General features: G+C 42.1%; 1 long non-coding RNA gene across 3 annotated transcripts in view; it reads right to left on the bottom strand.

Annotated features, from left to right (window-relative positions):
- Positions 1–13,160, bottom strand: part of LOC123862453 (uncharacterized) — a 35,406-nt gene extending 22,246 nt beyond the window's left edge. For 2 of the 3 annotated variants that reach the window (XR_010405215.1, XR_006795225.3), the window contains exons 1-3: positions 11,158–13,160; positions 7,720–7,782; positions 702–772 (exon numbers count right to left, since the gene is read on the bottom strand). This is a non-coding gene — a long non-coding RNA (uncharacterized LOC123862453). The remainder of the gene's footprint in view (positions 1–701; positions 773–7,719; positions 7,783–11,157) is intronic. The other variant, XR_010405216.1, reaches the window with a different exon arrangement.
- Positions 13,161–13,650: the final 490 nt, after the last annotated feature.

Below are 13,650 nucleotides of genomic sequence, written 5' to 3'. Positions count from 1 at the left end.
AGCTCTCAGAACGGTGCCCCGTAATACTACGTCAGCTCTGTTCATTATATTCACGTCTGCATCGACAGCGGGTCACACTGGTGCTTTGGAAAGTATATATGCCAGAATGCACGAAACATGAGTGACTCTCGTGGGGCGCCCTGGGAGACAGCACTGTGTAGAGCAAAGGGCATTGGCCTGGGGATCAGAAGGGTTGAGTCCTAGCTCGAGATCTGCCATCAAGGGCCTAACAACCATGGCTAAGTTATCTGACCTCTCTGGGTCCTTGCTGGTTCCTCTGTACTAGCACCGACATGCCAGCATCCTTCTCCCCATTTGATTAAAAGGCTCCCTCAGGGCTCCTCGTCGGGACTGAGACTGTATACTTCTGTATGAAGTCTCTAGAGCTACTCAGCGACTAGAGCAAACAGCCTGGATGGAATCCCAGCTCTACCACTTACTGGTTGTGGGACCTTAAGAATTTATTAACTTGGGCGCCTGGGGGGCTCAGTCGTTAAGCATCTGCCTTCGGCTCAGGTCATGATCCCAGAATCCTGGGATCGAGCCCCGCATCGGGCTCCCTGCTCGGCGGGAAGCCTGCTTCTCCCTCTCCCACTCCCCCTGCTTGTGTTCCTTCTCTCGCTGTGTCTCTCTCTGTCAAATAAATAAATAAATAAATCTTAAAAAATAAAAAAAATTAAAAAAAGAATTTATTAACTTACTGTGCCTCAGTCTCCCCTCTGCAGCATGGACGTGCCTCACGGGGTTGTTGTAAGGCTTTCAGAGATAATGCCTGGGACAGAGTAAATAGCACATACATGTTATGATCACTATGAGTGACATGCAGTCTATACATCCCCATCCCTCAGTTGGTTTTTCTTGGTGTCTAAGCCCCTGTTCATCAGCTCCTCTGACGAAGGAATGAACTTCACACGGGCCTCTGGTTCTCTTCAGAAGGTCGCAGCAGGGCAGGACACATGCTTGGTGCTGTTATTTAAAGGTGTTTAAACCCAGAGCCAGTCGGACAGCTGACTCCTGCTTATTGAGGAGAGTCCTGCCTCTCAGTTCACTGCACAGTGATTGTATCATGGGCAAGATGCTCCCCCAGAAAGAAACAACATTAGTATGGTGTCTGGAGTCAAATTCCACTGGGGGTGTGTTCACTTGTGATCTGAAACCAGGGCAGAGCCAGGAATACGGGAAGAGGGGAAGGCATTTTATAGACATTACCCAACTGCTTTTCTTTTTTTTTTTTTTAAGATTTTATTTTTTTACATGACAGAGAGAGACACAGCGAGAGAGGGAACACAAGCAGGGGGAGTGGGAGAGGGAGAAGCAGGCTTCCCACTGAGCAGGGAGCCCGATGTGGGGCTCAATCCCAGGACCGTGGGATCATGACCCGAGCCAAAGGCAGACACTTAACAACGGAGCCACCCAGGGGCCCCTGCTTTTCATTTTAGAGACTGATGAGAGCCCAGTGTCCTTGCTCCTGTATTTTAATAAAATTGTCCCAATGGCACATTGCCTTAAAACCTGCAAGCAAACCACACTAATTCAGACCAGGTGGAATTAATAAAATGTCATCAGCACTTTAGACTCATTCAATTCAAAATATTTTCTAATTTCCCTTGTGATCTCTTCTTTGACCCATGGGATATTTAAAAGTGTGTTGTTTCATTTCTAAATAATAAGGGATTTTCCAGATATCTTTCTTTTATTGGCTTCTGGTTTAATTCCATTGTAGTTAGAAAACATACTTTGATTTCAATTCTTTTAAATTTGCTAAAGTTTGTTTTTATGGTCTGGGTTATAGTGGGGCACAGTTTGTGTGTACTTGAAAAGATTGGGTATCTACTGTCAGGTGGAATGTCCTATAAATGTCAATTAGGTCAAGTTGGTTAATAGTGCTGTTCAGGTCTTTTCTATCAGTGTTCCACCCTCTGCTTTATCTACTTGCTCTATCTTGTTACTAAGAGAAGAGTGTTGAAATCTCCAACTATAATTATGAATTTCTCCATTTCTTCTTCCATTTCTATCAGTTTTTATCTCAGATATTTTGAAGCTCTGTTATTGGGTACATACATATTTAGAATTGTTATATCTTCTTGATAAAATTGTTCTTTTATCATTAGGTAATGAACTTCTTTATTGCTGGTAATATTCCTTGTTTTCAAAGTCCATTCCAGCATTCTTTTGATTAGCATGACATATCCTTCTTCATCTTTCTACTTTTATTTGTGTCTTTATATTTCAAGTGTGTTTCTTACAGGCAACATATAGCTGGGTCTAGCCTTTTAGTTCAATTCGATTATCTCTCCTTTTTATTTAGGGGTGGTTCAGACTATTTACATTTAATGTAGTTAACCACATGTTGAATTTAAATCTACTTTGTTACTAGCTGTTTTCCGTTTATCACATCTTTTCTTTGCTTCTTTTTTCTCTTTTCCTGTCTTCTTTGAATTCATTTGGTATTTTTTTTTAATTATTCCATTTTACCTCCACTTAAACTTTTTATTTATTTATTTATTGTTTTAAGGAAACTCTACTCCCAACATGGGGCTCAAACTCACGACCCCAAGATCAAGAGTTGCGTGCTACTGACTGAGCCAACCAGTTACCCCCTCCACTTAAACTTTTTAAATTGAAAGTGTTCCCATACAAGGGTACCTGGGCAGCTCAGTCAGTTAAGTGGCCAACTTTTTATTTGGGCTCAGATCATGATCGCACGGTTGGTCGTGGGATTGAGCCCCGAGAGAGACTCCGCACTCAGTAGGAAGTCTGCTTGAGATTCTCTCTTACTCTCCCTCTGCCCCTCCCCGCCATGTTCTCTCTTTCTCTCTAAAATAGATAAACAAAAAGTCTTTTTAAAAAAATGTGAAAGTGTTCCCATACACACTGAAACCTTTCAGTGTATTGATTCTTTTAATGTGTTGTTAACTAGAGGTTCTTTTTACTTTAACTGAAAGAGTGTGGACTTTGGAGTCAACCAAACCTTCAGTTGTAAGCTGGCTCGGCCACTAACTGGCTGTGTGACCTTTGTCATCTCAATATCTATAAGATTCAACTTCCCCATTTGTTGTTTTAAAGTTTTACTTATTTAAGTAATCTCTACCCAATGTGGGGCTCGAACTCATGACCCTGAGATCAAGAGTCACAATGCTCTTCTGACTGAGCCAGCCAGGCGCCCCTCCACTTCCCCATTTGTAAAATCATTACTACTTTTCAGAGTACAATGAGAATGAAATGAGAAAATAATTACAGTATCTAGCTTAGGTCAGGAACATAACACATATTCAATGTTACTTTCTTTCATTTTATTTGTTTGTCTTCTTCAGACAGCTCTTTTTCTAAAAGAGGTTTGAACACTAGCAAGGAAGTAAATACCTGGGCTATTTACTACCACTTCCGATCATCCTTCATGAGCCCAGAGCAGGCATTGCTAATCAACCACAGCACTGTTTTTGTTTTTCCTTAATATTTATGATTTTTTAATTTTTTTAAAGATTTTATTTATTTATTTGTCAGAGAGAGAGAGAATGCACAAGCAAGGGGAGTGGCAGGCAGAGGCAGAGCGAGAAGCAGGCTCCCCGCTGAGCAAGGAGCCCGATGCAGGACTCCATCCCACGACCCTGGGATCATGACCTGAGCCAAAGGGAGCCACTCAACACACTCAACACACTGAGCAACCCAGGCATCCCTTAAGATTTATTTTCATTTATTTTAGAGAGAGAGCGAGCATGTGGGTGCAGTGGAGGGGGAGGGACAGAGGGATAAGGAGAGAGAGAATCTTTTTTTTTTTTTTTAAAGATTTTATTTATTTATTTGACAGAGAGAGACACAGCAAGAGAGGGAACACAAGAGGGGGAGTGGGAGAGGGAGAAGCAGGCTTCCCGCGGAGCAGGGAGCCCGATGTGGGGCTCGATCCTAGGACCCTGGGATCATGATCTGAGCTGAAGGCAGTCGCTTAACCAACTGAGCCACCCAGGCGCCCAGGAGAGAGAGAATCTTAAGTAGATTCCCTGCTGAGCACTGAGCCCAATGTGGGGCTCGATCTCACAACCCTGAGATCACGACCTGAGCTGAAACCAAGAGTCAGACGCTTAACCAACCGCACCACCCAGGCGCCCCAACCACAGCCTTGTCTTAAATAAACTCAGATATAACGTTGTGCCAACCAAATGGAGATGCACCAAAATATGAAACCCATCTGCCACCAAGGGTTAACACATCAACCCTACTGAAAGTCTTTTTAATACATTTATTATTGTAATTGGGTTAAATCCCCCTTTTCTCTACTTTTTACCTTGTTCATTTAATCAAACCCTTCACTAAGGGTATTGCAAAGGAAAACTCCCGTTTGTTCAGCTCCAGTGATCCCAAATGCTGAACCAATGAGGTTTTTATTTGGCATCTGTGAAACCAGACACCAAAGAAGAGAACAGGGTGAAAGCAGAGTCATTTGGCCAGAGGTCAGGGGCAGCACCGCAGGGCCGGTTCATCGCCTCTCATTTTAGAGTCTGACACAAACACGTGATGAGGGCCTGGTGTCTCATGATGAGCACCAACTATTCCTCCTGGGGCCTCGGGTGTCACTTAGCTATGGATGGACAAAGGATGATCTGTCATTTGCTTTGAAAAAAGCCTTGACCTTGTACCATAGCACAGCACTGAACACCCCTTGTCCAGCTGCCTCTTCCCTGCCCAGCCCTGAATATAAAGACTTCCTGTTAGTGGTGCTGGGGCCATCGGCCACGTCCAGAGACGAGCTGGGACTCAGGAGCATATATGCAGCTTTGTCTCCTCAGGATCCTGAGCCTGCTGGGAGGGGACTGGCCTGGTCAGTGGCTCCCAGGCTGCCCTCCTTGTAACCCCAGGAGGGACTGATTTATAACAGGACTGGCTTCTGTTTATTTAGGAAAACATCAGTGAGAAAACAACCCTGCTGCCTGAAGGAACATTAAAAGAGGTCCCCTAGCCTACTCTCGGCCTGGATCTGCAGGGACACCTGTGTTCTCTGCCACCACCCTCCTTGCTCTCTCTTCTTACTGTTCCTCCTTATTGTTGCTGTTTTGGGAAGCTTCATAACGACATGGCGGGGGGCCTCTTGAATATTCCCACATTACTAGTAGAGTGTTCTATACTTGCACCAATTTGGAACATAGAAAGAAACTGAGTGAGTGCCTCCTTCTAACATACTTCTGTGATTTGGGCAGATATTACCAGAATCCTTAGAAACAGGGTTGGAGGAAAGAGTTCCTTCTACTCCATTTATCACGGATAAGGTGTCTTGCTCTGGCATTTACTTTTTAGAAAACGGTTTTGGTCCAAATGTGTAAGAATAGTTTAAAAAGTTAGATAGATAGATAGATAGATAGATAGATAGATAGATAGATAGATAGACAGATAGATAGATAGATAGATAAATAGATAGACACACATACACACACAGGATTCCTACTCTGAGTTTGCAGTGGTGCTATTCAAATCTTACTGCAAGGAGGAGATGCAGCTTCAACCCATGGCCTCTGAGTTCTTGTGGCCCCTAAGACTGTTTCATGTTCACGATCATTTGGGAATGTCATAGCTCTATGCCAACATCACTTAGGCAAAATAATAATGGTAACAATAACAAAAACCACTCAAATATCTATGGAGCATCTGCTTTAAGTTGGCTGCTTTAAATGCAACCCCTCATTTCATCCTTATCAGGGTCCTCTGAGCTGAACATATTAAACCCTTGTCTAAAAATCTTGAGTGCCAATGAACAGCTAACCCAGAGTAATGCAGCTAGGTGGCAGAGCTGGGATTTTTTTTTAAGGTATTTTATTTTTAAGTAATCTCTATACCCAATCTCTATGTGGCTCAAACTCACAACCCTGAGATCAGTAGTCACATGCTCTACTCACTGAGCCAGCCAGGCCCCTCAGAGCTGGGATTTGAACCCAAGCCTAGAACCTGACTCTAAATCCGTGCTTGTTCAACTCTTCCTGATATATAAAGAGATGCATTACTTCCCTAAGACTACAGTGATGAAATGTGGATTTTTTTTTTTTCTCTACTCGGAAGATGGAGTCCTACAAGAGTTTCTTCCCAACACAGAGGGCAGGAGAGGAACTGGGAGAAGCCACCTCGTCCACTCCCACGATTGATCACGGATGGACACCAAGGTGGGCTAAGGCTCTAGCAGAGCTAGGAATTGTCACTCAATGCCGTCAGCCCCTAGAGTCAACAGCTCCTGTCCTCTCAGCATGTCTCCTTTTCCCCACACCACCACACACCTCACTCCACATACTGAGTGCCAGTCCCTGGACCTGACAGAAGCTGCCACTCCTAGATCTCCTCTCAGCTTCACCTCGAGAAATGCTCTTACCTCCCCACTTTCTTCAAAGTTTACCTCAGTGTCTGGGCTTCCGTGAGCCTTTGGTGATTCCCAGGCCACAGTCAGCAGTCAGGCCCTGTGCTTCCATGGCAGTTGGCACCTGAAATGTGCCATCTATCACACAATATTTTTTTTAAGATTTTATTTATTTATTTGACAGAGAGAGACACAGCGAGAGAGGGAACACAAGCAGAGGGAGTGGGAGAGGGAGAAGCAGGCTTCCCACTGAGCAGGGAGCCCGATGTGGGGCTCAATCCCAGGACCCTGGATCATGACCTGAGCTGAAGGCAGATGCTTAATGACTGAGCCACCCAGGCGCCTCTCTATCACACAATATTAAAATGAATTACTTTGGGGGGGCACCTGGCTGACTCAGTTAAGTGTCTGCCATCGGCTCAAGTCATGATCTTGGGGTCCTGGGATTGAGTCGGGCTCCCCACTTGGCAGGGAGTCTGCTTCTCCCTCTGCCCCTCCCCCCCTGCTTGTGCTCTCTCTCTCTCTCTGTCTCAAATGAATAAATTTTAAAAATCTTTAAAAAAAATATAATGAACTATTTTTGTTTCTTCCTTTTCTCGGTAGACCATGCAGTCTCTAAAGGTAGGGGACAAGGGTTACTAGTCTTTCAAAGGGCCTAGCACAGGTCCTCAATAATGGTTAGTTGAACTAAATGGAATTTATTTAAATTGCTTTAAACCAGCTCATTGACACAAAATTCAGGCAGGAATATATTTCATGATTTGTTATGAAGATTATTCAATAATTTCTCTGCAATATCAAAAGGCTAAGGAGCAAATATTCTCATGAGTGGGTCCAGGCTTGCAATCTTAATTGAATATGTATATTTTGTGCAAGGTAGACACAGCTGGGTACACAAGATTTATACTTTCGTGTTATAAGAATGTAAGAGAATGAGGCAATTTTGAAATTATGACTAAAATATTGTGTGAGATGCTTATTGGAGACACCATGTGTTCTTCACAGAGTTGACTCGAGTTAGCACTACAGATTTACTCATTAGTTTGAGATAGTCTTTTAAATGCCTAGAAATAGACTCAGGAATCACCTCCTGGAGTCTGTTCTAGAAGTTTTACCATCCTTAGTCATCAGCCAATAATCACACTCTTCTCGGGGCTTTGCATACCTCATCTCAGACTCTCCTCCCCAACGTTATGAGGCAGACACTATTGGCCTCCCCATTTCTCATATGGAAAACTGAAGCAGCTTGAGGGAAAGTAACCTACCCAAGGCCTCACAGGGAGTGAGTGGTGGAGCGGGATCTGAACCCGGGCAGTCTGGCTCCAGAGTCCACGCTCTGTACACTACTACTCATCAGTATACTAATCCACTTAGAGCAAACTCACCCTTATAGATCTGGCTTCATCTGAATTATTACATATTTACCTCTTGACTTCCAGTTGTGTCCTCTGTGGGAGAGAGAAAAAAATATTTAACACTCTCTTTATAATCACACCATGAATATTGGAAGAGAGTTTTTAAGCTGTGTCTGAGTTTTCTTTCTAACACGTTTAAATAATTCCATTTAGTTTAAAATTTCTCGCAGAGATTCCCCCATCCCCGCCATGTTAGTCTTCATATTTTTCAGGGCACACTTGATTTCTTTTAGATAATTCTTCCCAAATTATGAAGGCCCTAACTGGATAAGAGTGTTCTCTAGCTAAGGCCCAACCAAGACCATATGTGGGAAAGTATTCAGGAGTTTTGCTTATCTTTTCCTCATTAACATTCCAGCATCGTGTTCTTTTGTTTTCCCAAATAGTTTCCTTCTTTGCTGACTAATTTTGTAGTCGTGACGCAGTTGTTGACTTTGAAAACTTTGTTAACATTTTTTTTTTTTTTTTACTATAGGGCTACAAGCCATTTCTCATCTTGTATTTGTGGTGTGGATCATTTTTTTAAAAAAATTTGTCAAGGCCAATCTAAAAGGGTCATAGTGAATTTAGTTCTTGCTGTTGGGATGTTGGCAACTCCACCTAATTTGGTATCATCCAACAAGAGCAAGATACTTATTCTCAACTCTATCATGTAGATCACTTGAAGAAAGTATTTATATAAACCTCTTTTCCCATAAATATACTTTTCTGGTTTCCAGATAGTCTGGGAGGGGTGAACTGAGTTCACATTTAATCTTTTCCAATAACTGCAGTTGATTATCCAAGCATTATGCCGACTTATGAAGAAACAATCAAAACTCATTTCCAAATCTGAAGAAATAGTGATGTTTGGCCACTGCTCAGTTCCTGGAGGACAATCAAAGTTGAATTTATTCTAAATACAGGAGGGATTGCAATGTTCTTTGGAAGTAAAAGCTTGGCCTAGATATCTGGAACTTACTGAGAGGGCTCTGCCCCTCATCTTGTTTCTAGACTGGCATTCCTTTTAGTTATTGCTAAACAGAGCAAATTTACAATCTGGTAGTAAGCCAGGGCAACTATGAACTGAAGTATTGGAAGTTTTTAAACACATGTTTTTACATTGCTTATTTTGTATCTTGTGTCCTAGAAAGAAGAAGACTTTTTTTTTTAAAGATTTTATTTATTTATTTGACAGAGAGAGAGGGAACACCAGCAGGGGGAGTGGGAGAGGGAGAAGCAGGCTTCCCACCGAGCAGGGAGCCCGATGCGGGGCTCGATTCCAGGACTCTGAGATCATGACCTGAGCCAAAGGCAGACGCTTAACGACTGAGCCACCCAGGCACCCCGAAGACAGATTTTTTTTTAAAAAAGGAAGTTTCCTGGCTTTTTGTGTGTTTTCATATTTGTAGGGTGAAGTGATGCGTTGCCTCTGCCAAAGAATCCCAGACCTGGCTGATAATCAGAACCACCTGGAAAGTCTGGAAAATTCATAGGGTCAACTCCTCCCTAGAGTTCCTGAATCTTCATCTTTTTTTTTTTTTTTTAAAGATTTTATTTATTTGACAGAGAGAGACACAGCGAGAGAGGGAACACAAGCAGGGGGAGTGGGAGAGGGAGAAGCAGGCTTCCTGTGGAGCAGGGGAGCCCGATGCAGGGCTCGATCCCAGGACCCCGGAATCATGACCCGAGCTGAAGGCAGACGCTCAACAACTGAGCCACCCAGGCGCCCCCTGAATCTTCATCTTGAAGCTGGTGTTAAAAAATGGGGGCAGGGTATCTCTATCTTCTGAAACCTCCCCAAATTGATTATATAATTTATTAAATCCATGCAATGGGGGGCACCTGGGTGGTTCAGTCATTAAGTGTCTGCCTTCACCTCAGGTCATGATCCCAGGGTCCTGGGATCGAGCCCCGCATCAGGCTCCTGCTTGGCGGGAAGCCTGTTTCTCCCTCTCCCACTCCCCCTGCTTGTGTTCCTTCTCTTGCTTTGTCTCTCTCTGTCAAATAAATTTTTAAAAATCTTAAAAAAAAAAAATCCAGGAGTGCCTGGGTGGCTCAGTCGTTGGGCATCTGCCTTCGGCTCGGGTCATGATCCCAGGGTCCTGGGATCGAGCCCTGCATCGGGCTCCCTGCTCCGCGGGAAGCCTGCTTCTCCCTCTCCGACTCCCCCTGCTTGTGTTCCCTCTCTCGCTGTGTCTCTCTCTGTCAAATAAATAAATAAAATCTTAAAAACAAACAAGCAAAAATCCATGCAATGGAACATGAAACAGCCATTTGAAAAAGGGGGTAAAACTACATGTGCTGATATGGAAAGATCTCACATTAGTCACACAGAATGTGCAGTAAGTTCCCATTGAGATGAGCTTGTCATGCATATATATTTATATACATCCACTTATATGTGTATACTGTATACAGTTAGGGGCTTCACCAGTGGCACCTGTCAATCAGAAAGAATGCCACCAGAGTACCTGTGCCTCGTGTAACCCCTTAAGATGATTATAGGGGACAGGGTATGAGAGGACGGATCAGCAAGTCTGGGGTCCCATGGGGGTAGAGGCCGTGTCTTGTTTACCAACTGACATGGAAGTATTTCAACATGTTTACACCAGGTAAGGCTTCGTCCTGCATTTACATACATAAAACAATTCTGGAAGTTTTCCTAAGAATCTAAGATGAGTGGCCTATCCCTCAACACTGGTTGATTTAAGCAGATAATTTCCTGGGAGCCTACTGGGTAGAATTATCAGGAAAGCTTGGAAAATAGACAAGAATAATGGGGGGAGTAGACAACGAGCCACATCCACAGGCAAGGTCATACTGCTGAACCAGTCCAGGGTGCCCCCAACTGCTGCCACCCCTCCTCACTGGAGGCTGTTGCTGTCACCACTGCCACTTGCAAACTTTGGTTTGCACTTGGTACATCATCTTGTGATTATTTAGATTCAAAGGGGCACATGGCTATTGCTGCTAATGCTGCTATAGACATCAGGGTGCATGTACCCCTTCAAGTCTGTATTTTTATATCCTTTGGGGAAATACCTAGCAATGCAATTGCTGGATTGTAGGGTAGTTCTATTTTTAACTTTTTAAGGAACCTCCAGACTGTTCTCCAGAGTGGCTGCACCAGTTTGCATTCCCACCAACAGTGTAAGAGGGTTCCCTTTTCTCTGCATCGTCACCAACATCTGTTATTTCCTGTTAAGTTTAGCCATTCTGACAGGTGTGAGGTGATATATCATTGTGCTTTTGACTTGTATTTCTCTGATGATGAGTGATGTTGAGCATATTTTCATATGTCTGTTAGCCATCTGCATGTCTTCTTTGGAAAAATGTCTATTCATGTCTTCTGCCTATTTCTTGACTGGATTATTTGTTTTTGGGGTGTTGAGTTTGATAAGTTCTTTATAGGTTTTGCATACTAACCCTTTATCAGATACGTCATTTGCAAATATCTTCTCCCATTCCGTAGGTTGCCTTTTAGTTTTGTTGGTTGTTTCCTTTGCTGTGCAGAAGCTTTTTATCTTGATGAAGTCCCAACAGTTCATTTTCGCTTTTGTTTTCCTTGCCTTCCCTTTTTTCTTGTGGTTGACTTCGTTTTGTCTAGTAAGAAGTTGCTATGGCTGAGGCCAAAGAGGTTTCTGCCTGTGTTCTCTTCTAGGATTCTGATGGATTCCTGTCTCACATTTAGGTCTCTCACCCATTTTGAATTTATTTTTGTGTATGGTGTAAGGAAGTGGCCCAGTTTCATTCTTCTGCATGTTGCTGTCCAGTTTACCCAACACCATTTGTTGAAGAGACTGTCTTTTTCCATTGAATATTCTTTCCTGCTTTGTCAAAGATTAGTTGAGCATAGAATTGAGGGTCCATTTCTGGGTTCTCTATTCTGTTCCATTGATCTATGTATCTGTTTTTGTGCCAGTACCATACTGTCCTAATCACTACAGCTTTGTAATACAACTGGAAGCCCAGAATCGTGATGCCTCCAGCTTTGCTTTTTCTTTTCCAGGATTACTTTAGCTATCAGGGACTTTTGTGGTTCCATACAAATTCTAGGATTGTTTGTTCTAGCTCTGTGAAAAATGCTGGTGGTATTTTGATAGGGATTGGGATTGCATTAAATGTGTAGATTGCTTTGGGTAGTACCGACATTTTCACAATGTTTGTTCTTCCAATCCGTGAGCATGGCATGTTTTTCCATTTCTTTGCGTCCTCTTCAATTTTTTTCATATGTGTTCTACAGTTTTCAGAGTACAGACCTTTGACCTCTTTGGTTAGGTTTATACCTAGGTATCTTAATGGTTTTTTATGCAGTTGTAAATGGGATCAATTCCTTGATTTTTTTTTCCTGTGGGGGCTTCATTATTGGTATGTAGAAATGCAACAGATTTCTGTACACTGATTTTATATCCTGCGACTTTGCTGAATTCATGTATTAGTTCAAGCAATTTTTTGGTGGGATCTTTGGGTTTTCTACATAGAGTATCATGCTGTCTGCAAGTTGTGAAAGTTTGACTTCTTCCTTGCTGATTTGGATGCCTTTTATTTCTTTTTGTTGTCTGATTACTGAGGCTAAGACTTCTAATACTATGTTAAATAGTAACGGTGAGAGTGGATATTTCTGTCTTGTTCTTAACCATAAAGGAAAAGCTCTCAGTTTTTCTCCATTGAAGATGATATTAGCTGTGAGTCTTTCATATATGGCCTTTATGATGTTGAGGTATGTTCCATCTATACCTACTTTGTTGAGGGTTTTTTATCAAGAATAGGTGCCGTATTTTGTCAAATCCTTTTTATACATCTATTAAGAGGATCATATGGTTCTTATCGTTTCTTTTATTAATGTGATGTGTCACACTAATTGATTTGCAAATACTGAACCACCCCTGCAGCCCAGGAATAAATCTCATTTGATTGTGGAGAATAATTCTTTTAATGTACTGTTGGGTTCGATCTGCTAGTATCTTCTTGAGAATTCTTTTCATCCATATTCATCAGGGATATTGACCTGTAATTCTCCTTTTTTAGTGGGGTCTTTGGTTTTGGAATCAAGGTAATGCTGGCCTTGTAGAATGAGTTTGGAAGTTCTCCTTCCATTTCTATTTTTTGGAACAGTTTGAGAATAGGTATTAACTCTTCTTTAAATATCTGGTAGAATTCACCTGTGAAGCCATCTGGCCCTGGACTTTTGTTTGTTGGGAGATTTTAATTACTGATTCAGTTTCTTTGCTGGTTATGGGTCTGTTCAAATTTTCTTTCTTCCTGTTTCAGTTTCGGTAGTTTGTATAGGAATTTGACCATTTCTTCCAGATTGCCCAGTTTGTTGGCATATAACTTTTCATAATATTCTCTTATAATTGTTTGTATTTCCGTGGTGGTGGTTATGATCTTTCCTCTTATTCGTGATTTTAATTATTTGGGTCCTTTCTCTCTCTCTCTCTCTTTGATAAGTCTGGTTAGGGGTTTATCAATTTTATTAATTCTTTCAAAGAACCAGCTCTTAGTTTTGTTGATCTGTTCTACTGGGGTTTTTTTGTTTCTCTGTTTCTATATCATTTATTTCTGCTCTAATCTTTATTATTTCCCTTTTTCTGCTGGCCCTCGGCTTTATTTGCTGTTCCTTTTCTTGCTCCTTTCGATGTAAAGGTGTATTTGAGACTATTCTTGTTTCTTGAGAAAAAACTTGTATTGCTATATATTTCCCTCTTAGGACCATCTTTGCTGCATCCCAAAGGTTTTGAACAGTTATGTTTTCATTTTCATTTGTTTCCAAGTATTTTTTAAATTTCTTCTTTAATTTCCTGGTTAACCCATTCATTCTTTTGTAGGATGCTCTTTAATTACCATGTATTTGTGGTCTTTCCAAATTTTTTCTTGTGGTTGCTTCAAGTTTCATAGCATTGTGGTCGTGTGTGTCAC

Source organism: Mirounga angustirostris, unplaced genomic scaffold, assembly GCF_029215605.1.
Source record: "Mirounga angustirostris isolate CCGP_5_RB_7025 unplaced genomic scaffold, mMirAng1.0.hap1 SCAF_9, whole genome shotgun sequence".
NCBI classification, from domain to species: Eukaryota; Metazoa; Chordata; class Mammalia; order Carnivora; family Phocidae; genus Mirounga; species Mirounga angustirostris.
Note: the sequence above shows the minus strand (reverse complement) of the source record. Positions and strands in the feature narration are given on the sequence as shown.